General features: G+C 38.9%; 1 protein-coding gene across 3 annotated transcripts in view; it reads right to left on the bottom strand.

The window, feature by feature from the left end:
* Positions 1-23,695, bottom strand: part of LOC136882011 (protein tramtrack, beta isoform) — a 201,056-nt gene extending 177,361 nt beyond the window's left edge. For 2 of the 3 annotated variants that reach the window (XM_067154504.2, XM_067154521.2), the window contains exon 1: positions 22,771-22,874. The gene's annotated coding sequence lies outside the window, so the exon portion shown is untranslated. Of the gene's footprint in view, positions 1-22,770; positions 22,875-23,480 lie in introns of those variants that run through there. The other variant, XM_067154514.2, reaches the window with a different exon arrangement.
* Positions 23,696-26,570: the final 2,875 nt, after the last annotated feature.

Here is a 26,570-nt window from a genome sequence, read left to right as displayed (position 1 = left end):
CAATTAAGAGAAGAACAACAAGGATTTAGACCTGGAAGATCAACTACTGATGCCATATTTACAGCTAGACAAATAGTAGAAAAGAAATGGGAATTTGGGAAAGACATCGCAGCTGCATTCATAGATACAAAAAAGGCCTATGACATGGTTAGAAGAGAAGAGATACAGCAAGGGCTGAATAGAATGGAATTGTCAAGAGAAATGCAATTCAGAATTAGAAACATGTATAACAAATGTCTGAACTGTGTTATAATAGATGGCAAAAAATCAGAATGGTTTAGAACAGACAGAGGAGTTTGATAACGAAGTGTATCTTCACCAGTGCTCTTTAATACAGTGATGGACAACATTATCAGGAAAGTTTGCCAAGGGTCAACAGCAAATGATATGAAAGTCATAGCATATGCAGATGATGTAATGATATGGAAAGAAAATGAACACAAAAATTGGGAGAACAACTAAATACCTGGCAGAGGGCAATTGAAGAAGCAGTCATGGAAAGAAGTTTAACGAAAAGCGAGGTAATGAAAATCAGTAGAGAAAACAAAAATTGAAGGATGTCAGGTTTAATGGAAAAATTATTAAAGAAGTAGATGCTTTTAAATACCTATGAAGTAAGCTAACTGGGAAAGGAAACAACAAGGAAGAAATTTTGGAGAGGATAGGAAATTGCTCAAAATTTTATTACTGTGTATCAGACATAATTAGAAATTGGAAAGTATCTACCAAAACAAAAATCATGATATATAAATCACATTATTTGCCAATACTGACCTATGGATCAGAATGTTGGACTTGGACAAAAGAAGATCTGAGTAGATTACAAGTGACAGAGATGAGCTATCTGCAAGGGATCTTGGGTAAAACAAGGAAGGACAACATAAGAAATGAAACCATACGAAACAGGCTACAGATCAACCCTGCTAAACAAACTATGGAGAGAAATAGGCTGAAATGGTACGGCCACGTCAAAAGAATGGGACAAGAAAGATTACCAAGAAGAGCTCTGGAATGGACAGAATCTGGAAGAAAACCAATTGGAAGACCACGAACAAGATAGAGAGATCAGGTGGAGGATGACGTAAATCAGAGAGGACTACAGTGGCAGACAGTGATGAGCGATACAATGTGGGGAAAAAAGAGAAGATTGGAAGCAGCTCCGTGTTGACCTGGAAAAGCAAAAACGTAACAGGAAGAAGATGAATGTACTACAGGATCTGAAATTACACATTTAGTGTAGCATCTGTTGTCCAATATCTTGAAAGAAAAATCTGAGAGGCTATAGAAATTAAGAAAAATCCTAAAAATATGAATTTAGAAAACTGCTACAAAATTAGCAATTCCTGCATGCTTATTATCACAAATTACCAATATGCAATGCAGGTCATACCATGAAAATACAAGACAAACCCTGAAGTTACATAACAGCACAGGAAACTCCCAGCTGACTGTCAAGCAAGAGGTATGTTCATTTAAGATGCCCCCCTGAGGTTTGTGGCAGACAGGAGGAGGAAATCCTATATAAGACAAGGCACAGTGACCACCTTCGTAATTCATTTAAAAGCTGAGTGGGGAGACTGATTACCACGGAACAAGTAGGAGTACATCAGTCGCCTTGACAAAGAGAACTGCAATTTATTTTGAAACATTACCAAAGTACATAAAACAATAGCATGGTTCAACCTGGAAAAAGATTTACAGTATTTCAGAGTTTATACAATTGAAGTTTTGCTTTAAAAAAGAAACGGCGCAAGTTCATAATTTTACACATCTTGTAATCTTATAACTGTGAACCTTAAAACTTTCAATTGTTCTACAGCCTAGCCTTATGAAGAGGAAAGACAATAACTTATAATATATTACAGTCTAGTCCAATAAATTCCTGGTACAGCTTCTTCAAATTGGTTCAATAAACCAATGCAATCTAAATAAATAAAATAAGAGTTATGTCTGTACATTGCTCAGAATTTAAAAAGGATAGTATTTCTGTATCAGTCGTGTCCACAAGGAAATGCACTTTTTAATTTTCCGTAATTACTGTCTGTCTGTCTGTATGTATGTATGTATGTATGTATGTATGTACACGCATCACGAGAAAACGGCCAAAGTGAATTTAATGAAAATCGGTATGCAAAGTCGGAGAATATGTCGCTACAATCTAGGCCAGAAATAACTGTATTTACGCTGAGTGAAATGGTAGTTTAGGGGGAGGCCTAACATTACAATACTGAAAGCTTATAAAATTGATCAACAATAACACTACATTGACCACTGTTTGTTGTAATGTGCTTTGTGTCTTCTGTTGCCACTCCTCTCCGACAGATAAGATTTCTGTTGCGTACCGAGTTTTTTTTAATTTGCTTTACGTTGCACCGACACAGATAGGTCTTATGGCGATGATGATGGGATAGGAAAGGGGTAGGAGTGTAAAAGAAGCAGCCTTGGCCTTAAGTTACAGCCCCAGCATTTGCCTGGTGTGAAAATGGGTAACCATGGAATACCATCTTCAGAACGGCCGACAGTGGGGTTCGAATCCAATATTTCCCGGATGCAAGCTCACAGCTGTGGGCCCCTAACCCCATGGCCAACTCGCCCGGTTGTACCGAGGGTAAGCCTGCCTGAATATTGGCGGGGAGTAGCTGGGGAGTTAGATAACTTTCTTCTTAAGCATGCCATTCCTCTGGTTCATAAATTTTCAGATACTACTGGTACGTAACACACTGGTTCATCATAGCATTCGAGCTATTGAATCCCCACTCTGAGGCACTGATTGGAATGAGCTGTGTGCATATTTCACAGAATAATGGCAGGGGAGTGTTCATGGCCGTCTGCGGCCTGGTCATTCCAGCTCTGGAACTTTGGACTGTTTGATCGGCACTGCAGTACTACAAGTAACTAATCTCATGTTTGTTCCGTATTGAAGATAACAATAAGTAGGATTCTATTAGAATAAAAATTACTGTAGCCACCTATTCAATACAATTCACCGTTTGTGATGATTAAATTCTAAGTGATTTGTATACACTACATATGTAAATATTTCACCCTGTTTTTGGGCATCTTCAGCCTACATTTTTTTTTTTAACTGAAGTTGCACATTTTTATAATTTTTGTACATATCACCTAAAGTAAGGCCCCCTTTTTTATTTGTAAAAAACAGGAAGATTGTTAATATAAGGTCATATTTGTATATATTGGTTCCAAATGTTCAACTCAGACAAGACCTGGGTCTTGACCTTAAGATTGACAATAGCCTGAAGATGCCCAAAAATAGGGCAAAACATGTACCTATGTAGTGTATACAAATCACTTAGAATTTAATCACCACAAAACGGTGAATTGTATTGAACAGGCGGCTACAATAAGTTTTATTCTAATAGAAACTTACTTACCGTAGTACTATTCGTTAAAAGTGATAAAATGTGCAGTTTTTCATTTGATCAAGTATTTTATATGATAACATTGCTTTTAATCGCTACATTCCTACTGACATTTTTGACCTATGTTGACTTTAGTTAGGAAAACCACAAAGTCAGTATTTCTAAGAATCCCATAGCGAAGCACGGGTACATCAGCTAGTGCTTAATAAGTTTTAGAAAAATTGAATTATTTCCAAGTATGTAAAAGTAGCAATCATGCGATGTTTATAAAAACATTACAATATACCTTTACAAGGTACTAGTTTTGGTCCTATTAGGACCATCATCAGCCTAGCCAAGATACATAACTGTATACCATAGTCCTAAAACAGGGTTGTGCGGTGAGATAGAGGATGAAATAATGGACTGGGGATGTGGTGGAATGATATACATATAAATGGTGAATAAATGAACTGTTGTAGATGTAGCAATGCTATGTTGATCAGTGACAAAATCTTTTGATATGTGCCTCATAAAATTACATTAATCAACAATTATCTCAAAATTGAATAAAATAAGCTCTATTTGACGAATAGTCTAGGTTGCACATTTGAAAATTTAGATTATGCTGGATTTTAAACAATGTCCAATGTTTCTATTGAGTTCTAGAAGAAATGAAGTTCAACATTGGCACAGAGGGAATTATTTTGCGTGATGTCCAATAAGTCCACAACAGAGGTTAAATGTTGATAAAACTGTTGGACATATCTTGTGATATATTGAACTGTTGCTGTGTTACAAAGGAATATTCCCAATTCAATAGGAACCAAATGAACCTTGCGCGCAATGTGAAACAAGCTTGCCGGTGGAGGGCAACTAACAGAGTGAGGATTCAATTCAATATGGAACCACTATGAAGTTTATAACCTGGAATGTAAAAGTAGGTTAGAGGAAACTTTGCACATCATTCTTTAAACACTTTTTTTTTTAATCCACCGGGCAAGCTGGCCATGCGCGTAGAGGTGTGCGGCAGTGAGCTTGCATCTGGGAGATAGTAGGTTCGAATTCCACTATCGGCAGCCCTGAAGATGGTTTTCGATGGTTTCCCATTTTCACACCAGGCAAATGCTGGGGCTGTACCTTAATTAAGGCCATGGACGCTTCCTTCCAACTCCTAGGTCTTTCCTATCCCATCGTCGCCATAAGACCTATCTGTGTCGGTGCGAGGTAAAGCCCCTAGCAAAAAAAAAAAAAAAAAAAAAAATTTTAAACCTATCTTGTACCTTAATTAACAAATTAGTCTACAATATGCGACAATAAAGTTCGGTGAGTAGTCCTGTACTATCAACATAGATGAACAATGCACGACAGTGGCCTTACTGTCCTACGAAATACTCCCCTCCCATAACTATGCACTGCTGAGATCGGTGATACATGTCCTGAAAACTTTGCAAGAAGGCTTCCTTTGGGATGGTGTTCAAAAGCCTCGCTACGTTTCGTTGGATGTCAGGAATATCGTCAAATCTCTTTCCTTTCAAAGCGAGTTTGAGTCGTGACTTTTCGGCTCTGACCTTTTTCCAACGAGGGGACCCCGGAGAACGCCATTCCATGCTTTGCCGTTTCGCTTCAGGGTTGTACCCGAAACCCAGGTTTCATCCTCAGTGACAATATAGATCAAGAAATTTTGTGTTGCATCCACCGTTTCGACAAAATCCTGTGAAGCCTCTAAACGTGCGTGCTTCTGATCGTCAGTCAAGGGATGCGGCACAAGATGAGAACACATTTTAATCTGCAGTTCAACAGCTATCATGCGCACAGTTAATCGCTGATTGTTCGTGATTGATGTCCTCACCTTCTCAATGTTTTCGCCACTGACAGCGGTCAGCGGTCTTCCGCTACGGGGGTTGTCAGATACACTTTCCCAGCCTCCTCAAAAACGGGCGAACCACTCGTACACACACTTCAAGGACAGTGCTTGATCTTCACAAACACGTACCAGCATCGCATGCGTTTCTTTTGGTGTCTTGCCAAGCTTAAAACAAAACTGTACATTGATCTTTTGGTCGTTCATGTTCCTGTTCGCAGTTCAGAACCAGCACAATAAACACGCACAGTGTCAAACAGGTCTTACACGGTGCACACACGATGCTCAACTGAACAACGTTGAGAGCACGTGGTCAAAACCTGCTGCTACACAGGTGCAGCATTGTGTGTCGCCAGTGTTGCCGGATCGACCATTCTGACTTCATTCACCCAAACTTTATTGTAACAGGTTGTATATTACAGCATCCTTTCTGAAAACTCTTATGATATTTATCACAAAATTCCTGCCCAAGGTGGCTGAGCCTATTAACTCGGTGTTGGTAGATGTGTGAACACAGCGCTCACTCCCAGTTTTATTTCCTTCTCCTTCGTGAACAAATCAAGTGCTCACTTTGGGCATCCCTTTAGCTTCCTAAAATAATGTTAGGAGTGTGATGGCCATGGCAGTAATATGCAGCATGGCCTTCAGTTGGAGCTGCGACACCATTGTTACTACAATGGCGCGAGATAGCCCCGCGCTCACATGTCGGCCGGCGGTGTAACTAAATTTTTCATTGAAATTGGATAATTTATTTCCTGACTGATTCACATTTTAATGTGAAAAGTACAATTCAACCATGAATAGAGACTATGTTATCAGGGAGTGGTTGGAAGAGAGTGATATTGAAGTGAACTTGGAGTTACCTGCAGAATTAGAGGCTAATGAAGATTCGAATACTGATGTTCTTTATAACAGTGATCACGACAGTAACAGTGAGACTTGATGAGATGACATTCCTTCTACCGAAATTGTCGGCCCTAGTGCTTCCATAATTACAAATATTCCCAGTCCTCAGCATGCAGGGAAAGACAATATTAACGTATGGAATATTTATCCGTCATCGCAGCGCAGGAGGGGAAGAGTCAGAAACATTGTGATCCATCCACCAGGAGTGAAGTCCATAGCAAAGAATGCTTCTACTATCTATGATTCCTGGAGTCTATTTTTTCCTGATCCTGTAATTGAAGAAATAACCAATTTTACAAATGTACGTCTATGAAGTATGCAATTACACTACTCCCGAGATAGTGATGTTGGTGGAAACGAACATTATGGAAATAAGGGCTGTCATAGGTTTGTTATACCTCACCAGTATACTAAAATTCCATCAGAAATGTAAAGCTGCCTCTGTGGATCAGTGGGAATGTCGGCCTCCGGATCCCAAGATAGAGGGTTCAAACCCGGCAGAGGTAGTCCATTCAACACTCCATGTCGTACGATGTTGACATGTAAAAGATCTCTGGTGACACATTTGATGTTTACCCAACAAAATTCATTAAATCTCAGCCATAGATGCCCAAGAGAGTTTCAGTTTACTCTGTCTGCCATCTAGTAGGCCTACAGTAAAACAGAACGTCGAAATTGACGAGAAGACAGCCCGATGGCGTCAAATCGAAATGTCTGCACACGGTAGCTGAGGCCATACGATTACTATTATTATTATTATTATTAATAGAGGTCACGTCAGGTACATCCTGCTACCGTATGAGACAGTAGACGGTACTACCTGCGAATGTCTGGCCGAGGGTTGGGCAGCTGTTACCAAATCTGACAAACTAAGGGAGAACCAATGGTTATGAGCAGAGTTGTTCAGCCTTAGGGGACTTGTTGAAGCCATTGTGTAGGAAATGACACATAAATTCAGCTGGAAGCTGCTGCCTTGCAGATGTGGCAGGGGACTGCTAAACGCTAAGGGAGATAACCCAGACAGAAAATCTTCTCTAACGTTAGCCCTAGCAAGTCAGCTGGAAAGTAAATGCAATCGCTTTCAGCACTTATACGAGCCTCGGATGCAAACAAAGAACTCGGAGTAGACAACAGCACCCGCAGACCCACGTCAGGTACGATGGCTTACAGAATGATGACCAAGCCTTGCGATTGTGCAACAACCCCAGAGAAGACAACACACTCAAATAAGAACAATCAATGTACTGAGTTTGACTGGGAAATGTGAAGAGTTAGTGGACATCATGGAGAGAAAGAAAATATCAATCCTAGGACTGAGTGAAACTAAATGGAAAGGTAAAGGGAAGAAAGCGTTGAAGAAAAACTGTACCCTCTACTGGATTGGTAACAACAATGTAATACCATCTAACTCTTTAGATGGTATTACAGAGATCCCGTAAAACAATGAGAGGATTATAAAGGCAACAGTTCTCCTTGGGATAAAAGTAAGATTATACAAGGGAAATAAGGAAATTAAAAAGAAAATGTAGAATAGTAAACAGGAAAATCAAAGAGGGTAGGGAGAATAGAGAAACTAGAAAACAGCTAATGAGGGAACTGAATAGAGAGAAAAAGGAAGCAAAAGAGAAATATATGAATGGCATACTTCAAGAGGGTAATGACCACAAAGGGAAATGGAAAAAGATGTATTCATATATTAGGAATCAAAAAGGAAAAAGAATCCAAATTCCTACAATGGTGGGAGAAGGGGATGAACACTATTCAACAGATACTGAGAAAGCAAATCTATTTAGTAGGGAATTCAGAGTTTCAGTAGAAGATTGTCAGGAGTTGGAAACAGTAACAGAAGATAGAGAGGGAGACACACATAGGGAAATAAGAAGCTTCTCATTCACAAATGAAGATATTTTCAGAGAAATCCAACTGCTTCAAGCAAGGAAAAGCAGCAGGAAGTGATCAAATTACTGGGGAGGTATTAAAGACAATGGGGTGGTACATAGTGCCTTATTTAAAATTTCTCTTTGACTATGTCATAAATAATAGTGTAATACCAAAAGAATGGAAGGAATCTATAATAATACCAATTTATAAAGGAAAGGGTGATAAAAGGAAACCAGAGAACTACAGACCAATCAGCCTGACCAGTATAGTTTGTAAAATACTGGAGAGTTTAATAGCAAAGTACATCAGAGGGATATGTGATGATAAAAATTGGTTCATGAGGAGCCAGTATGGATTTAGAAAGAAATTTTCTTGTGAGGCATAACTGGTGGGATTTCAGCACGACATATCAGATCAGTTGGATTCAGGAGGCCAATTAGATTGCATAGCCATAGATCTTTCCAAAGCCTTTGATAGAGTGGAACATGGAATATTATTAAAGAAACTGGAGGGAACAGGATTGGACGTAAGGGTTATACATTGGATAAGAACATTTCTAAACTCAAGGGTTCACAAAGTCAAAGTAGGAAATAATATATCACAGGAAGAGAAAGTTTGGAAGGGAATCGCACAGGGTAGTATAATCGGTCCGTTACTTTTCTTAATATAACATCAAAAATAAGATTGTATGCAGATGATATAATTGTTTATAGGGAAATAAATAACATTGAGGATTGTTCAGAATTACAAAGGGACCTTGAAAGTATCCAACGGCGGGTTAAAGAAAATAATATGAGGGTTAATGGAGGCAAATCAACTGTTACAACTTTTACAAACAGGAGCTTTAAAACTGAATTTGAATATACTTTGGATGAGGTAGTTATCCCAAAAGATGGCTAGTACAAATACTTAGGTATGAGATTTGAAAGTAATTTGCACTGGAAGGGTCATGTGGATGACATTGTTGGGAAAGCATACAGATCGTTACATGTCATAATGAGGCTACTTAAAGGATGCAACAAAGAATTAAAAGAAAAAAGTGACTTAAGTATGGTTCGTCCATTATTGGAATATGCAAACAGTGTTTGGGATCCTCACCAAGAATACCTAATAAAAGAAATAGATAGTGTGCAGAGGAAAGCAGCAAGATTTGTAACAGGGGATTTCAGGAGAAAGAGTAGTGTATCAGAAATGTTAGAGGAACTTGGGTGGGAAACTTTAAGTAAGAGAAGGGAGAAAACTAGACTTATAGGATTATATAGAGCCTATACAGGAGAAGAAGCATGGGGAGAAATCCGCGAGAGGCTTCAGTTGGAAAATAACTATATCGGCAGAACTGACCACAAGTATAAAATTAGAAGGAATTTTAGCAGAAGCGACTGGGGTAAATTTTCATTCATTGGGAAGGGCGTGAAGGAGTGGAACAGTTCACCAGGGGTAGTGTTTGATCCTTGTCCAAAATCTGTGCAGGTATTCAAGAAGAGAATAAACAGCAACAGAGAAAATAAATGAAGTGTTAGAGGGCATTCGACCAGTGCAGGTTATTGTAAATAAAAAAATGTGTGTGTATAAATTAATTCCATCCCCTGGTCTAAGGAGTTTGGACAGCCAAAGTAGGGGACTGCCTGTAGGGGTGAAGTACAGTGGGGACTTCCGAGGGCCCTGGGACCGCTACGGTAGCTGTGAAGGCCCTTCAGGAACTCTGAAAAGTGGTGGCAAAAGGGGACTCTGGTTAAGACGCAGCAGGTCGTTATGCTACTTAGGTTCCAAAATGGGTAAAAAAAAAAAAAAGTAAATAAATGCAATGTAAACTTTTAATCTTATACCAGTTGCATAGTATTATTTGAAGTAATGCCACATACTGTATATGAGTTGACTATGTTTGTAAGTATAGGAGATATTATAAGTAGAATTTTGTAAACAATATAAATTTATTAAGGATGATCTGTTTGTTTAATAGAAAAAAATTGTTAGCATAAATTGTATATTATTGTATTCTAGAAAAAAATGTTTCTTCTCTTGTTAATTTAAAATCTAGTGCTTGACAATAATGTATTTTAGTGTACCATTTGCCACCGAGGTAGACACCTCATTTGCAAATAAAGAGATTTTGATTTGATTTGAAAAGGCAGAAGTATTCAGTCAGCAGTATGTAAAGATTGATGGTTACAAGGATGATGTCCAGATAGAGGAGGTGACTAATACTAAAGAAGTACCAAAATTTACCTATGACAGCAATGACGTTTACAGTAAGATACAAAAGTTGAAAACTAGAAAAGCAGCTGGAATTGATAAGGTTTCGAGGGATATACTAAATACAATGGGTTGGGATATAGTACCATATCTGAAGTACTTGTTTGATTATTGTTGCATGAAGGAACTTTGCCAAATGAATGGAGAGTTGCTATAGTAGCCCCTGTATATAAAGGAAAGGGTGATAAACATAAAGCTGAAAATTACAAGCCAGTCAGTTTGACATGCATTGTATGTATGCTCTGGGAAAGCATTCTTTCTGATTATATTACACATGTTTGCAAAATTAATAAAACTGGTTTGATAGAAGGCAGTTTGGGTTTAGGAAAGGTTATTCCACTGAAGCCCAACTTGTAGGATTTCAGCAAGATATAGCAGATATCCTGGACAGAGGAGGTCAATTGGACTGTATTGCGATTGACTTATCTAAAGCATTTGATAGGGTAGATCACGGGAGACTATTGGCAAAAATGAGTGCAATTGGACTTGACAAAAGAGTGACTTCTGCATAAGAAACTGGTAGTAAAATACTCAGTCACAAGATTACCCGTTACAGCTGGAATGGAAAGAGCAAGACGGTAAATGACTATGTCATTATAGATAAAGAAAGAAGTAGACTCGTGACTGATGCCAAGATGATTCTAAGTAAGAATTTCAACAGCGACCACCGGTTATTAGTAGCAGACCTGAAAGACATTAATGTACCAAAGATAACAACCAGGAAATTACCTAAGATTAAGGTGTGGGAACTTCAACAGATGGAAAAAGGACCGACTATCAGGACCGTATAAGAGAACAACTGCCTACAGAAAAAGTGGAGAGTGGTGAGGTAGACTGGACAAGATTTAAAAACACCTTGATAAAAAATCAATAGAGGTTTGCGGGAAGACAAGTGCGAGAGTAAGGGTAAAAAGAGATACACTGGTGGAATGAAAGAGTAAGATATTCAATAAAGGAAAGGAACGCAGCACAAAATGAATGAGATAGAGGGAAATCCAAGCCACAACAGGTAAGGGACAAGGGGAAGATCAGAGACCTCGAGCAAGTTTACCGGGACAAGAAATTGAGAGTTAAAAGAGTAGTAGAAGAGAAGACAAAATGCTGGGAGAAATTTACTCAAAAACTGAAGGAATTCAGTTGAAACCATCAAAGCAATTGAGAATCCTAACAGAAACCTGACCAGGAAAGAAGAGGACATCAGAGAGGTTCTGAGGAATCATTTTGATCACCTTCTGAACAGGACAGACGCAGATCAGAGAACAAAAGAATCAGCTGTTGAAATCTGCACAGAGGAACATCCCATCACATGGGCAGAAACAGAAGCAGCCCTTAAGAAGATGCCGCAAGGGAAATCCCCAGGAATCGATGTAAAGTCAGCACGGACATGATTAAAGCAGCAGGAGTCCAGGGTTTACAGTGGCTACATAGAGTGCTCAATACAGTTTGGAAAGATGGCAAGATACCTACTGATTGAGGCAAGGGTGTCATTATCCCCCTGTTTAATAGGGTTGGGCAGACCGGAACAGTCAGTTGTTCCAGAGATGGAATGTTTCGGTACAGTGTGCCGGCACATGGTGCTCTAACAGGGCAGTAGAGAGAACTTCATGAGGCAACATAGGAATGCTCTGCATCAGCGGGAATGTGCCCGTATCGAACGCGCTGTGCGTAGTTATGGCCAGCATAAAGCTGCACGGAACGTGTAGGAACATTGCAAGTTATAAATATCATTATGGATCCATACTGAAGATACTATATACCCTGTGGTCTTACCTATTGGTGCCAGTCACTTATCTTTCCCTTACACTGCCCCCATGTAAATATGTTAAGTTAACCTTTGTAAGACAGACCCTAATATTTTAACGCTGTTATCCTTCACAACTGTTAATTTACAGCCAACAGCTGATATGTTGGTATCCATATCATCAATGAACATTGTTCTTCTCACTGACTATCCCTACTGTAATATGTCAATATTATTTCTTAGTAATTACAATTTAATTACAAATCAGTTACCTGATTTATGCCTTGAGGTAGTACTGTGACTGATGATGCCTTCAATGAAAGGCGAAACATGTCTCATAACATGGAAATAAAGATAAATTCCTAATTGTTTAAAAAATTTAATGTACTGAACAGGTGTATTATAAACCAATTAGCATCCTACCAACATGAAGGAACAATCGGAACACTGAAATTCGTGCCCAATAATCACGTTTAAAGGCTGCTTTTACGTTAAGATTTTTCGGTCAATATGAAATACTTAAATGAAATAAGTTTCATAATGATAGATCCCTATTGAACTGTGATTACAATAGCGTAAATTAATGTATTATTAGGGTCCACCTTTTCAATACAAAATGTAAAGAGTTTAAATTACATAAATGATTAGGAACTAGTTTCGACCTAGTACTAGGTCATCGTCAGCATAAAGCAAAATTAAAACACAAATACCGAAGAAATGAAACAATGTAAAGACACGTAAGGTCTCGTAAAAGTACATACCATGTGAGATGTTGTGCAGCACTATGTTAAAAAATAACTCTATGAAAGAGATTCATAAAAAGTCCAGTGCACATTAAAAGGATGTTATACAGTAAATAGGAATCCTTGAGTTGCTGGATAAGGAGATTATAATACGCTGGCTCCTTTAAGATGCTGGTATCCAACTGAAGAACCACTGAGCCAGAGTCGCGTCGTTTATTTACGATTAAAGTCCAGTGCACTGTATAGCATTAAAAAGTTGTTATATACGGCGCACTGGACTTTAAAATGGCAGGGAGGGATTCAGTTAGGTGGAAATGTAGTAAGCAGTTTGGCCTATGCTGACGACTTGGTCTTAATGGCAGACTGTGCCGAAAGCCTGGAGTCTAATATCTTGGAACTTGAAAATAGGTGCAATGAGTATGGTATGAAAATTGGCCTCTCAAAGACTAAACTGATGTCAGTAGGTAAGAAATTCAACAGAATCGAATGCCAGATTGGTGATACAAAGCTAGAACAGGTCGATAATTTCAAGTATTTAGGTTGTGTATTCTCCCAGGATGGTAATATAGTAAGAGAGATTGAATCAAGGTGTAGTAAAGCAAATGCAGTGAGCTCGCAGTTGCGATCAGCAGTATTCTGTAAGAAGGAAGTCAGCTCCCAGACGAAACTATCTTTACATCGGTCTGTTTTCAGACCAACTTTGCTTTACGGGAGCGAAAACTGGGTGGACTCAGGATATCTTATTCATAAGTTAGAAGTAACAGACATGAAAGTAGCGAGAATGATTGCTGGTACAAACAATGGCAGGAGGGTACTCGGAATGAGGAGATAAAGGCTAATTTAGGAATGAACTCGATGGATGAAGCTGTACGCATAAACCGGCTTCAGTGGTGGGGTCATGTGAGGCGAATGGAGGAGGATAGGTTACCTAGGAGAATAATGGACTCTTATGGAGGGTAAGAGAAGTAGAGGGAGGCCAAGACGACGATGGTTAGACTCGGTTTCTAACGATTTAAAGATAAGAGGTATAGAACTAAATGAGGCCACAACACTAGTTGCAAATCGAGGATTGTGGCGACGTTTAGTAAATTCTCAGAGGCTTGCAGACTGAACGCTGAAAGGCATAACAGTCTATAATGATGATGTATGTATGTACATTTTTCATTGAAAAGGTGGACCCTAATAATACATTAATTTACTCTATTGCAATATGAAATACACATAACAGGTCACAATGGCAGTACAGGTGATTAAAAGTAACTAATCCAAGGATATTTTCACTAGCTGAATGCATCGTCCTGTATTGTGAGTAATTAGGGCCAGGATAAAACTTTGCAGCACGTAAAAAAGCAGTTGGAACTCAGAAATACGCACCCAAAGAATCATGTATAAATGTTGTTTTTAGGATAAGAATGTTCTCATTAATTCTGAAATACACCTATCACAAATTACACCGGCAGTAGATGTGTTTACAAATGTTACAATGTTATTTTCACCAATTAAAAATATACTTGCACAGTTGAAGAAACATTCAACAGTACTCTATTTACGTACATAATATACAAGCGGAACACAAAAATAAATATTAACCCATACTAGCAAAACAAGAAGATAAAAATTAAACACTATATACAAGCAGAACAGGACATTATAAGTAAAACTATGCAAGGAGAACATGAAAATAAAAATTGTGGGATGTTTAAGTTTGAAATGTATGTCATTGTGCTGGTTGAGATCCCTTTGCAGACAAAATAGAAGAACATAAATTGCATTTCACTCTGTGTGGTTTTATTCTAGTAAAAAAGTCCTAAACAGAACTCCGATGAGACATTATGCAAAGTTTACCGTCTTTCGTATGGTTATATTACTAGGCTTCAATGAAAACACTCTAATCGCACACAGCTGGTACAGTTCTCAAACAGCATCTGAACTTTCCTCACCAGTTCCTATGGCTTATTCCCTTTTTCTCAGGCATTCCATCTTCTCTCTTGCAGTGCTGTCATATGCCTTCTCAATGTCAAGGAAAACCATAAACAGATCTTTGCTTTTTTCCCAATATTTATCCATTAACATCCGGACACTGAAGATTAGGTCTGTTGTGGACCTGTTAGGCCTGAAGCCATACTGTTCCTCTTCAAACTGTGGCTCTAAGATGACTTGCAATCTGCTCTCTAAGATTTTCTCAAGAATCTTAAGCCCATGAGAAAGAAGTGTTATTCCCTGGTAGTTGGAGCATTTTCGGTGATTTCCTTTCTTAAACAGTGGGGTTGGGCACTATGTTCCTGTTTTGGCACACTGTGCCAGTGCACAGTTCTGTTCCGAGACCGAGACAGTGACTCGCTGTCCCGTCAGAAGCGCCACTGTGCACTGCCCTTCGCCTGACTGTCAATACCGGCTGTGTGCTGCCACTTGCTGGAGTGTTCTGCCTTCTGCCACATCCTCTTTGTTCTGCGAGTTCCATTGCACCGGCAACTAGCCTTCAGTACATGTGAATAACATAATGTGTTCTGTTTTGTTTCCAACTGTTTTACAAAACAGGCAGGCATCCGAGATGAAGTTCCTTAGGTCCACAATTCAAAAAACCAAACTGGGCAAGTTAAGGAATGATGTGGTTAGGAAGGAAGCTGGGATTGAGACATCATTCTTAGATCGGGTCAGCATGTCCAGACTGAGGTGGTTTGGGCATGTAACGAGGATGAAGCCAATAAGAACAGCATATGTTAACTTGGAGAGACATGTGGCAGGGAAACGGATGGTGGGAAGACCAAGAACCCACTGGATGACAACGTAAAGATAGACATTGCAGATTGGGGAAGGACACTGGAGGCCGTCATTAACAACAGAACGTTTCTCAATAAGACAGAATGAAAGAGGCTCACCAACAGTACCCGGGAAACGTATGTGTGTATGTGTATGTTCAGTCTTCAGCCCTAAGGCTGGCTGGATCCTCAACAGCTCCGCCATCAGCTGTCATAGATGGCCTAGGCATTACGGAAGAGCCGTACTAGGGAAACGGGGAGTGAGGTAGTTTCCTGTTGCTTTCCTCACCGAGCCAGAAGTTGCTATTACATATCAGTCTGCCAAGCCCACTGAAATGCATGCACCAACCGACCCTATGAGCAACATTTTCAAACCATTCATAACAGGGACTGGCTGCAGAAGGAATGGTGTTACTAGCATCGCTAATACCCCAGTCATTTTCATATTGTCAAAGCCAAGTATAAAACAGAGACAGATCAATGAAAGTGACAAAATTACTCTAGCCCATACCAGAAGACATGGTGCACTGTAAACACTAGGTCCTGCCAGCAAAGGCAAACCCAGGAAACTGGAACTGTAAAATGATGATGATGATTATTATTATTATTATTATTATTATTATTATTATTATTATTATTATTATTATCATCAGAATGTAGAAGATTAATGGGCTACATATGAGACTACACCTGAATTTTTCAACTTTGTATAATGCACAGGAGGTTTTTGATGCTTCTGAGAGTTCTCAGGTTCGATGATGTGACAAGTAGAGAAATACAAAAGGCCCTGGATAAACTTGCACCATTTAGAAGTATTTTGAGGGATTTGTTGCACGCTGTTAAGAATACTATAGTGTAGTACGGGAGTACGTGACTATAGACAAAATGAGAGAGTCATTTTGTGGCAAATGATCATTCAGACAGTTCATGCTCAAAAAGCCCGCTAAGTACGAGTTGAAGATATTTGCAATGGTTGACACAAGAATGTACTATACATCAATGATGGAGGTTTATGTAGGCAAACAAAGAGATTTTGTGGAAACAAAACCAGCAAGCCTTGTAAAAAAGACTGGTACAACCCATCAAGAATTCGGGGAGGAATGTGACAATGGATAATTGGTTTTCATCAGTGAGCCTAGTGAATGAACTAGTTAGAGATCAAAATCTAACTGCTGTTGCCACCCTGAGAAAAAACAAACGTGAGATACTGCCTGAATTATGTGACACAAAACAAAGACCAGTTCGCTCTAATTTATTTGCCTTCGGTGAAGACTGCATGTTAGTAACCTATGTACCCACAAAGTCAAGAAATGTCCTTTTCATCTCCAGTACGCATGACTCGGATAAAATTGAAAAAACATCAGATGACTTGACAAAATCTTGTGTTAACACCTTCTACCACATCACAAAAGGAGATGTAGATGTTGTAGATGAAATGAAATCACTATATACTGTTGCCAGTGTGTGCTACAGATGGACCCTCCATATCTTCTTCACTATGCTTGACATTGGTGGCATTAATGCCCAGGACATTTTTAGATGCAACACCACGGAACAAATGACCCGGAGGAAGGTTGCCAATGGAGTTTGGCAATGGAGCTTACGAAGCCCCATATGACTCCAAGGGCGTCAGCACACGGCTTTCATGCTGATTTACGGATCAGCATACAGAAATACCTTGGACTTGAATGAGAACAAACAACTCCGCAGCCAGTTCAGAACAGAGATAGGGTTAAATGTGCCTTCTGCCCTAAATGAAAAAAACCGCAAAACTAGGTCAAGGTGTGGAAAATGTGAGGTTCCAATCTGCGGTAAACACACTATAACGCTTTGTCATCCGTGCCAAGAAAAAAATAGAGAGTGAAACTTAAGGGTGGTTCCGGCCTCTAGTTCAGCCTTGTAGAGTCAGGGTTGGAAATATGTGTATTAGAGTGACAGTTACTTCACATCAGTAAGTTATACGTAATTTTTTGAATTTTCTTATTTATGTAATCTTTTATCTAATATGTAATATTTTTGCGATAATTGGTATGTTTCCTTGTTTGTAAGAAGAAATCATTGTGTAATGTAATATTTTATTGAGTCCACATTAAATTATCACCTCACTACATTATCCCCAACCTACTAACATAAAACTAAATAAAATTATGACAAAAATCATACTGAAAAACCGAAAAGAAAAAAAAACGGGGGTGAGCGCTGCACTCACATGTCGACCGATGGGGTGACTCCATTTACGTCGACCAGCAGCGGGTTAACCTGACAACACTAAACCTTCATAAATTGTATGAGTATAGTTGGGTACTTTTGCCAGGCTACCACCATTATCAACTCTACAGCAGCATGTTCCTTTCGGTAACTTCAGTTCAAACAATGCCATTGACAATGTGGACTCTAATAGCTTACTTGCTGCAGGAAACATGTCGTAAATATTAACTAAGGTTGTTTAGTGATGATGTTACTTTTTCTAGGTATCATGGCATTTTATTTTACATGTTAGTGCTTATTCATTGCTAAAAATGTTTGTGTAGTACCAAGGATTGTTAAATCTCACAAACCTCTTTCACAGGAAAGAAAGGAAAAACTACTAGCAAGACTCAAGAGGAATTGGGAGCGAAAGCGACCAACCAAAAAGAACTAGTCATAAGCGCTCCCTAGTGGGCTTAAATCACTAATAATGGTTGAGTAGTTTTCTAACTTAAGTGTGAAATTATAAAATCTGCTCTTCAGTAGCATGGATCATATTTCTCAGGTTCTGGAATTAATCACAACATGGAGTTCAACTGCAACAGACACTGTGATTTGCTTGAGGAAATCGTCACAGAACTAATCGATGAAGAATTTAGTGAAGACAACAAAAACTTATTTCAAGTGGATAATGTAAAGTGTGCAGACAGCAGTGATGTGAAACCAAATACTGAAGCAGCAAGTGAACACAGTGAGGAATCGAAAAAAGAAATGAACGCTGAATATGGAAGAAAACGTGTACATATTCAGCCAAGGAATTCTTCCTCTTCTATCAAATAAGTGATAACTCAGATTTCGAAAATGAAACAAATGTGCCGGGCTGAGTGGTTCAGATGGTTATGGCACTGGCTTTTTAAGCCCAAGTTGGCAGGTTCGATCTTGGCTCAGTCCGTTGGTATTTGAAGGTGCTCAAATGTGTCTGCTTTGTGCTTTAGATCCTAGAATAATTTTGCCTAATAAAAAGTAGAAAAAATGGGCATATTTGGTCAACAAAACCTTAAAACAGAAATGTTTGTTTTTTGTCCAGGTGTTATTGGAAATGCAAAATCTGCTAATACACCAAAAGATTGTTGAGTTCCTTTTGTTTGTCGACGAAAACACGATTAACTCCATCACCGAGTTCTAAGAAAATTGATTCATTGAACCCTAACTACAAGGTTACCTCTAGAACTAACGTATATGTAACATAACGAGAGATAGTAATGTTATTGTTTTTACGTACCACTAACTACTTTTACATTTTTTGGAGACGCTGAGGTGTCGGAATTTAGTCCCATAGGAGTTCTTTCACATGCCAGTAAATCTACCGACACAAGACTGACATATTTGAACACTTTCAAATACCAACGGACTGAGCCAGGATCTAACCTACCATGTTGGGGTCAGAAGGCCAGCGCCTCAACCATTTGAGTTACTCAGCCCGGCATAACGAGAGAGGAAATTAAGTTATTCTTGGGTTTGTAAGCACTAACTGCCACCATGAACAATAATAATCTAGCAGTGAGAGAGCTGTTTAATACTTCTCTTTGTGGAAATATAGATCTGTTATGAGTGCAGACATGTTTGAATTTATCCTGAATTGACTTAGGTTCGACAATTTGGATATTTGAGATGATAGGAAGAAATTTGACAAGTTGGCAAGAATCAGAGAAATAAGGGGTGCTTTCATTGCAAACTGCCAATGCTACTACAAACCAGGATCTTCCGTAACTGTGGATCAACAACTGATTGGATTCTGTGGCGAATGCCCCTTTAAAATTCTTATACCTAACAAGCCTGGAAGTAGTAATGGTATGTGATATAGCAACAAATTATATTTTGTTCAACGCTATACTGTATGTTGGGAAAATTAATTGTTTTGGTAGGCCACAAACCGCGTACCTTGTCAAGGAACTGACAAAGCCGCCATGGATCAAACACGAAGGTGACCCTGGATAATTGGTTCACAAGTGTTCACTTAGCCGATGAATGGGTAAAAACCATTTAATCTGACAGTTGTACGAACACGTTGAGCTAACAAGTGCAAGATTCCTCCAGAGATGCTTAGGCCTACTTCTAAACGCAGGCTGGTAAGGGACATCGAAGTTCTGCTTTGATGGTGCCAAAACTCATCTCACATTTAGGCCTACTAAATGGAACGAGGTGCTAATGCAACTTGGGAGCATGGGTTGGCAACCACGGAGCCATTAGCTGAGTCCTGGAATTGCTTCCATTTACTTGTGCCAGGCTCCTCACTTTCATCTATCCTATCCGACCTTCCTTGGTCAAATCCTGTTCTTTTCCAACCCTAGCAGTATTACAGCATTCAAGGCTTAGGGAGCCTTTCATTTACACGCCCTTCATGGTCCTTGTCTTTCTTTGGCTGACACCTTAATTTTTCTATGTGATGGATTCCTTCTATTTTTTTCCCTCTGATTAGTGTTAACCAAGGATGGTTGCCTAGCTGTCCATCCTCTTTAACACTAACCACCACCACCACTTGTGTCAACAACCCACAAAAATATGGACTTGGATCAAACGTCTAAGAAACCCAAAATGGTACTGATGTATAGGCCTAATGACACAAAGGGTGCAGCTGACACCTTACCTCAGACGTCCTGTAACGTATCTTGCAACATGAAAACAAAACGGTAGTCCATGTGTCTATTCTGTGGAATGTTAAATATTGCCTTTGTCAATCCATGCATCATTTACTGCAGCAATAAATACACAATATATTAAAATCTGCTCTCAATAAATGAGTTTGTGAAGTCCCTGAACCATGATTTGACTGTACCGCAAATGGAAAACAGTCTAAACACTCCAAACCTCCAAGACTGCAAGACTCTGGAAATCGCTTCCCAGCAATAATAACAGCCAAAACACGCACAAGGAAGGAAAATATGCAAAAAGGGGGAAACTACAACATTTTGCAACCATTGTGCAGAACACCGCGCAAAGTGTTGCCTGGATTGTGACAATCCTACTTAAGCAAAAATAACACTATAATCTATCAGCTTCATTGTCCGTATTGATGAATTAAGAATGCAAGTATGAAGAATGAGATTTCCACCTAATCAATACTTTATTACAAAATGTTTGAAGTTATCTACATTGAAACAGTACCGGTTTCGACCTGTAAAAAGGTCATCATCAGCTGTTGGTGAACCTGCTTAATAGCGATAGTACGTAAAACATTACTAAGACTAATTTAACAAGAATGCCTCATTCTAATATAATATTACTTAAGATATATACATATGGTACAATATGGGGCTTAGATTCATTGGAGTTCCATTCAAAAATCTGTGCTGTTGCCAACATTATGTCAAACAATATACATATATACATATGGTGCAATAAAGGGCTTGGCTTGCTGGAGTCCCTTGAATGCCACACACTCCAAAAATTGTATAACAGAGGTTGAAAATACAGTTCCTATAGAATAGAGGATCACTGAGGTTTCGGTGTTAAGTTGAAACGTCTTTGCAGCATGTCGGCACTGAGACCAACCGTTGTGAATACACAATCAAGGTGCTTTGTTGGGCCGCAATTTTGCGGGGAGCGTAATCGACTGAGGTTCTGTAGCTTGTTCATTCTCATTGTATGATGTTGCTGATAAATACTAATTTCCAGGTTCCTTGTTGAGGCATGTCATGCTATGGATGAAGTTTTGAAATTAAAGAAAGGTTGATAGAGTCCCCTCTTCACACTTGCATTTGTGCTCAGGTAAATTCAAAATCTGAGAAAGAAAAAGGAAGTGGAATTAGAATAACTGATAGAGAGTGCCTGCTAAATGGAAGTAGGAATTAGAATAACTAATAGAGAGTGCCTGCTAAATGGTTTGTGTGCTAAGGAGTGTGTGTTACTTACGTGTGGGCTGGATATGTCTTCAAGTGTAGCCAGGAGTGTGCTGCACCTTGTTGCGTGTGCGTCGTGTTGCTGTCGTAGTGTTCAGATTGAGAGGTGGTGGGGAGGGGGAAGCAGCTTCTGGAGGGGGTGGGGTGGAGTGGGTTGTGTCTTTTGGGTTTTGTGTGGGTTTGTGTCTGCTGATTCTTTTTAAATAAAGTATTGATTAGGTGGAAATCTCATTCTTCATACTTGCATCCATGATTCAATTATGCATGATTGCTAATATTTATTCAATGCCAATGCAGAACATTTCAATAATGTGTTTCATTTGCAATAAAAAAGTAAGTCATAAAATTAATTACACGTAAGTCAAAATGTCATAATTTTCCTCCTTTAGTATGGTAGGAATAAAAAAATTTGATTGACTGAAAAGCAAGTTATTTAGGCCTATAACTAGCTGCTTACACAAGAAAATACACCTTCCAAACTGTACTTCCTATCCCTCATCAGTCATCAGCGAAATACAAATTTACTAGATTATTTTTCAAAATTTTCCCTTATAATTGGCTAACCCTATAGCAATGCAGTAAGGTTAGGATAAGGTAGGCATGCTGGAGCAATGTCAAATTTAAACTGTAGGCTGTGCATCATCAAGACAGGATTAGCCTACTCATAACTTGGCCTAATATGTAAATTAATACTATATTGGTATTGTTTTTAAAATGAATGGTAAGTGAAGTGATAAAATGAGGATATAGCCTCCCACAATTTAATTCAATCCTATTAAAAAAGAAATTAGAGGCCTGAAAATCGATTAGGTATCATGCATTTTCTGTTATTTCACACGAGTAAGATCAAATAAGACTATTTCTCCACCTCAAAAGCCCCAAGAAATTGGGGATTCAGAGACTTGCTCAAGTGATCCAACAATAACCCTAGAAATATCAACATCTACAACAAATAATACCCCTATTTATCTTTAGATAAAATTCAACACTTAGTCTCCGTTTCCAAACAAGTTTTTAAAAAAGCACCTGTATTTGTTCACAGTTCAGGGATATGATAAAATATCCTTTTTAAAAAAAAAATTACGGTAATTTTTCATAACCTTAAAGTTTCGAAACATTTTATGTAATACAGCATTATATTACTATCAATTTTCACGAAATATTATACGATATCATACCAATCTTTCGTAAAACGTATTATCAATCCAACCCAAAATACAATCTTAAGTGTGGCGATAAAATTGAAATTTTGCCGTTCATAGCACTCCTCAAAACAGATAATTCAATACAGCCGCGCCAGACGCCAATTAATAAAATGGAACATCGCTACATGGGGTAACAGAAGTGAGTACTGTAGTCGAAAAATTCATGTTCAAGTTACGAAAATTAATTGGTAATATCAATCTGCGTCATAATATTATCCCTTAATGCATTCGTTTTTATTTGCGAACTGCAACATGCTCTGCTTCGAACCTTCATATTAGCGTCTTGAAATAAATAATCAGTGGTCGGAGTTAATCGATCCACGATGAACAATATTTAACTTCAAAAAATTTTAATGTACCATCACCGACTGTCCCAATGGAGAGGTCACAAGCCTATTGACTTTATAAAAAAATTACCACATAACCAGTAAAGAATATTTAGATCGCCTGCAGAAAATAACACATACGATTAAAATCCAAAGTATGCACCCCTTTGCATTAAAGTCATGACCGTCCAACCTACATAAGCCGAAGTTTACAATTGAATATCCTCTTTCCCCCAAGATAATTTCAGTTCAGTAAAAATTTCTGTATCTCTAAAAATGCCAAGCATGTTTCCGACAGACATTAAAAATGAATATAAACACAGAATAATATTTTTTACACGTTTGTTTTAACCATACCTTCCTGTATCGTACCCTACAAAGCCTTCAACAAAACATTTGTTTCTTAATTTATTTTTATTTCTGACATAGCTCAGTGATGAAATTCGATGCCAGGGATTTCGAGAACAAATAAAATGTCTACAAGGTGTTAAAAATAACCGAACAGGGCCTTAAAACTCTACTTAAACGCTTGATCACGCACAATCACAACGCACAAGACACACTCAATACTACTAAATATCACCTCCCACCCCCAGTCGAGTGGGGTCGAATCCCTCGCTAAAACTCGCGGGGAAATCAAACCCCAAATTTAGCCGGCTGGTTAATTTCGCGGGAAAACGTTTAAAACCCTGCTGCGAAGTGCGTATTTGCGTAATAATGTTATTGATTCAGATTTAATTCAATTTATGCAGCAACACGCAAATTTTAGTTTTTCAGTACGCGCAGGAAAGCAACGCAAGGAAGGATAATTTACCGTATGTCTTTTCTTTCAACATTTATTTATTTTGCACACTGAAATACTGCCGTGAATTCCAGTCTCGTATTAATTCTCAAACACATTCTTTTGGAAAGTTGAAAACAATCCTCTAAACGGGAAAGCTAGTAAAACGTCGAACCCTATGCCTGCCTACGACTATTGTTTCCGAAACAATGACCTTGACGAACTCGAACTCACAATTGCATTATCTTATTCATATTATTTGATTACCTATTTGGCTTAAAGAGAGAGAAATATTAATGAAATAAATCATCCGTCCTCCGATGAGGTTGACCTTTCGGATCCGGAATACATTCAGGTTACAATTTCAATAGAGTTTAAGAACATTTTTAAAAAAAAATGTTAATGCTGTTATTTTCTTTTCTGCAGGGAGAGAGGGGGAGAAATGCTAATCACGTTCTCAGGTACAGATGGAAATGAATGATTTGTAGAGAGTACCAGCTTTTGTTAAACAAAATAGCACGAGCATAGAGTAGAAGAGAACACAACACAGTGAAGTGATTAAAATGTAAGTGCCACCTGAATAACCAGAAATAATAATAATAATAATAATAATAATAATAATAATAATAATAATAATAATAATAATAATAATAATAATAATAATAATAATAATTTAATAATAATAATAATTTAATAATAATAATAATAATAATAATAATAATAAATACATAGGGTCCTAGGAGTCAACCTAGGAAGGGACTTCACGGCCCTGGCAAATGGGAGTGAAATGCGTCGTTGCGACCATCTGCAACAATAAACTATTAGATTCAGCAAGAGAATCCAACTAGCCTCTTTCACTCCAACTTCAGCACGTAACCTACAAGAGGTGCCCCTGTTAAGCCGAGCAACCCAGTGGAAGATTGGGTAACCAATCCCAGCGGGAAACTGGGTCGGTGAACCGATCAGTGCTGGGGGCTCCAAGGCTCACAACCTTGGCAGTACCTTGGTCGGTGCGAAATATCACCGACCCCATTCTACAGTGTTTCAACTGTGAAAAAAGCATGGAGGAAATTTCAGCTAAAGCTACTACTCCAGGTGGTAACCAATCCACCGTCGTCTTGTACGACGTTAGCGGGCCTTCAGATTCTGGGGAGCCTGCACCGACATGCTTGGAGGTATCGGAGACTCCACGAAAGATCAAACATAGAGCCAAGAATTTCTTTGCTACCTTTAATGCCAATTCTCTCCAGAAGGTAGGAAAACTGAAACAGCTCACAGATATCCTATCGCAACAGCAAATTTTGATTGCAGCAATTCAGGAAACGAGATTTACAGATGAGCAGGCCTTTGAATCTGAAGGTTACAGGATCTTCAAGGGTAAACCTGGTAAACGTGTCATACAAACTGTCCCCCACCTTGGCACAGCATTTGTAGTCAACAAAATGATTCTGGACTCAATAACAAATTTCACCTCTGTGAATAGCAGAGTCTCGACTCTGTTCTTTCGAAGCACAAACAAAATGTATACTATTGTGAACGTTCATGCGCCGATCAACCAAGCGAACAAGAGAGACCCAGAGGGAACTGATAGATTCTGGGAAGAACTTGAGGAGATTTTATCCAAGATTCCAGACAAACATACCATAATCATGCTTGGGGATTTCAATGCCCAGGTAGGCAAAGAGAGAAAGTTCCGAAACATCGTTGGAAACTATCCTGCTCACCAGAGAACAAATCGTAATGGAGAAAGGCTAATAGAGCTGTGTAAGGCATTTAACCTCGTAATGAAGTCTACTGCTTTTAAACACCTGCCCAAGAAACAGAAGACCTGGAAATCCCCAAATCACCACCTTGGTGAATTCCAGATTGATCATGTCGCGATCGCGCGGAAGGCTCAAAGAGAAATTCAGAATGTTAAAGTTCTAAGACAAGCAAAACTGGACTCGGATCACTATCTATCCAAGATAAAAATCAAACTGCTCCCGAGAAACACAAGGAGAGTTCGAGCCAAAAGGATTGAAAGATTTGATAGAGAAAAACTAGGATCTAACCATGAATTCACTCAGAAACTACAATCGGTGGATGCAGAGAACTGGGAACAACTGCGCGAGGCCCTGGTCAAAACAGCTAAAGAGACGGTTCAGCTTACTAAGCCCAGGAAGCATGCTTGGTGGAACAGTGAATGCGATGCAACTATAAGGCAAAGACAGTTCGCCTGGCAGAAATGGAACTCGCTAAAGAACCAAGTCAACTGGACAAACTTTGTGAATGAGAGAAAGTGTGCAGCCAAAACCATCCGCAGCGTTAAACGTGCATTTGATAAACACCAGCTGGCTCAAATTGAGTAGGATTTCAAGAAGAACAATACACGCGACTTTTATAAAACATTTAAAAGCAACTTGAGGAAATATGACCCACCGAGCCTACAGTTCAGAGATTCCAATGGAAATCTAGCCCATAACGACAAGGAAAACTGCCGGATCCTTGCAAAATACTTCGAATCCCTTCTTAACTGCGAGGCCCCATTGTCCAGATTCACATTTGAAGATAAAACAACAGTTCACCGAGATTCAGCTCCACCTACGGAAGAGGAAGTCGGACAGATTATCCAATCCTTGAAGAATAATAAAGCGCCGGGTGAAGATTCGATAATAGCTGAATTGTGG

Source organism: Anabrus simplex, chromosome 1, assembly GCF_040414725.1.
Source record: "Anabrus simplex isolate iqAnaSimp1 chromosome 1, ASM4041472v1, whole genome shotgun sequence".
Classification (NCBI taxonomy): Eukaryota; Metazoa; Arthropoda; class Insecta; order Orthoptera; family Tettigoniidae; genus Anabrus; species Anabrus simplex.
The sequence above is the reverse complement of the archived record's forward strand: the minus strand, read 5'-3'. Positions and strand labels throughout refer to the sequence as shown.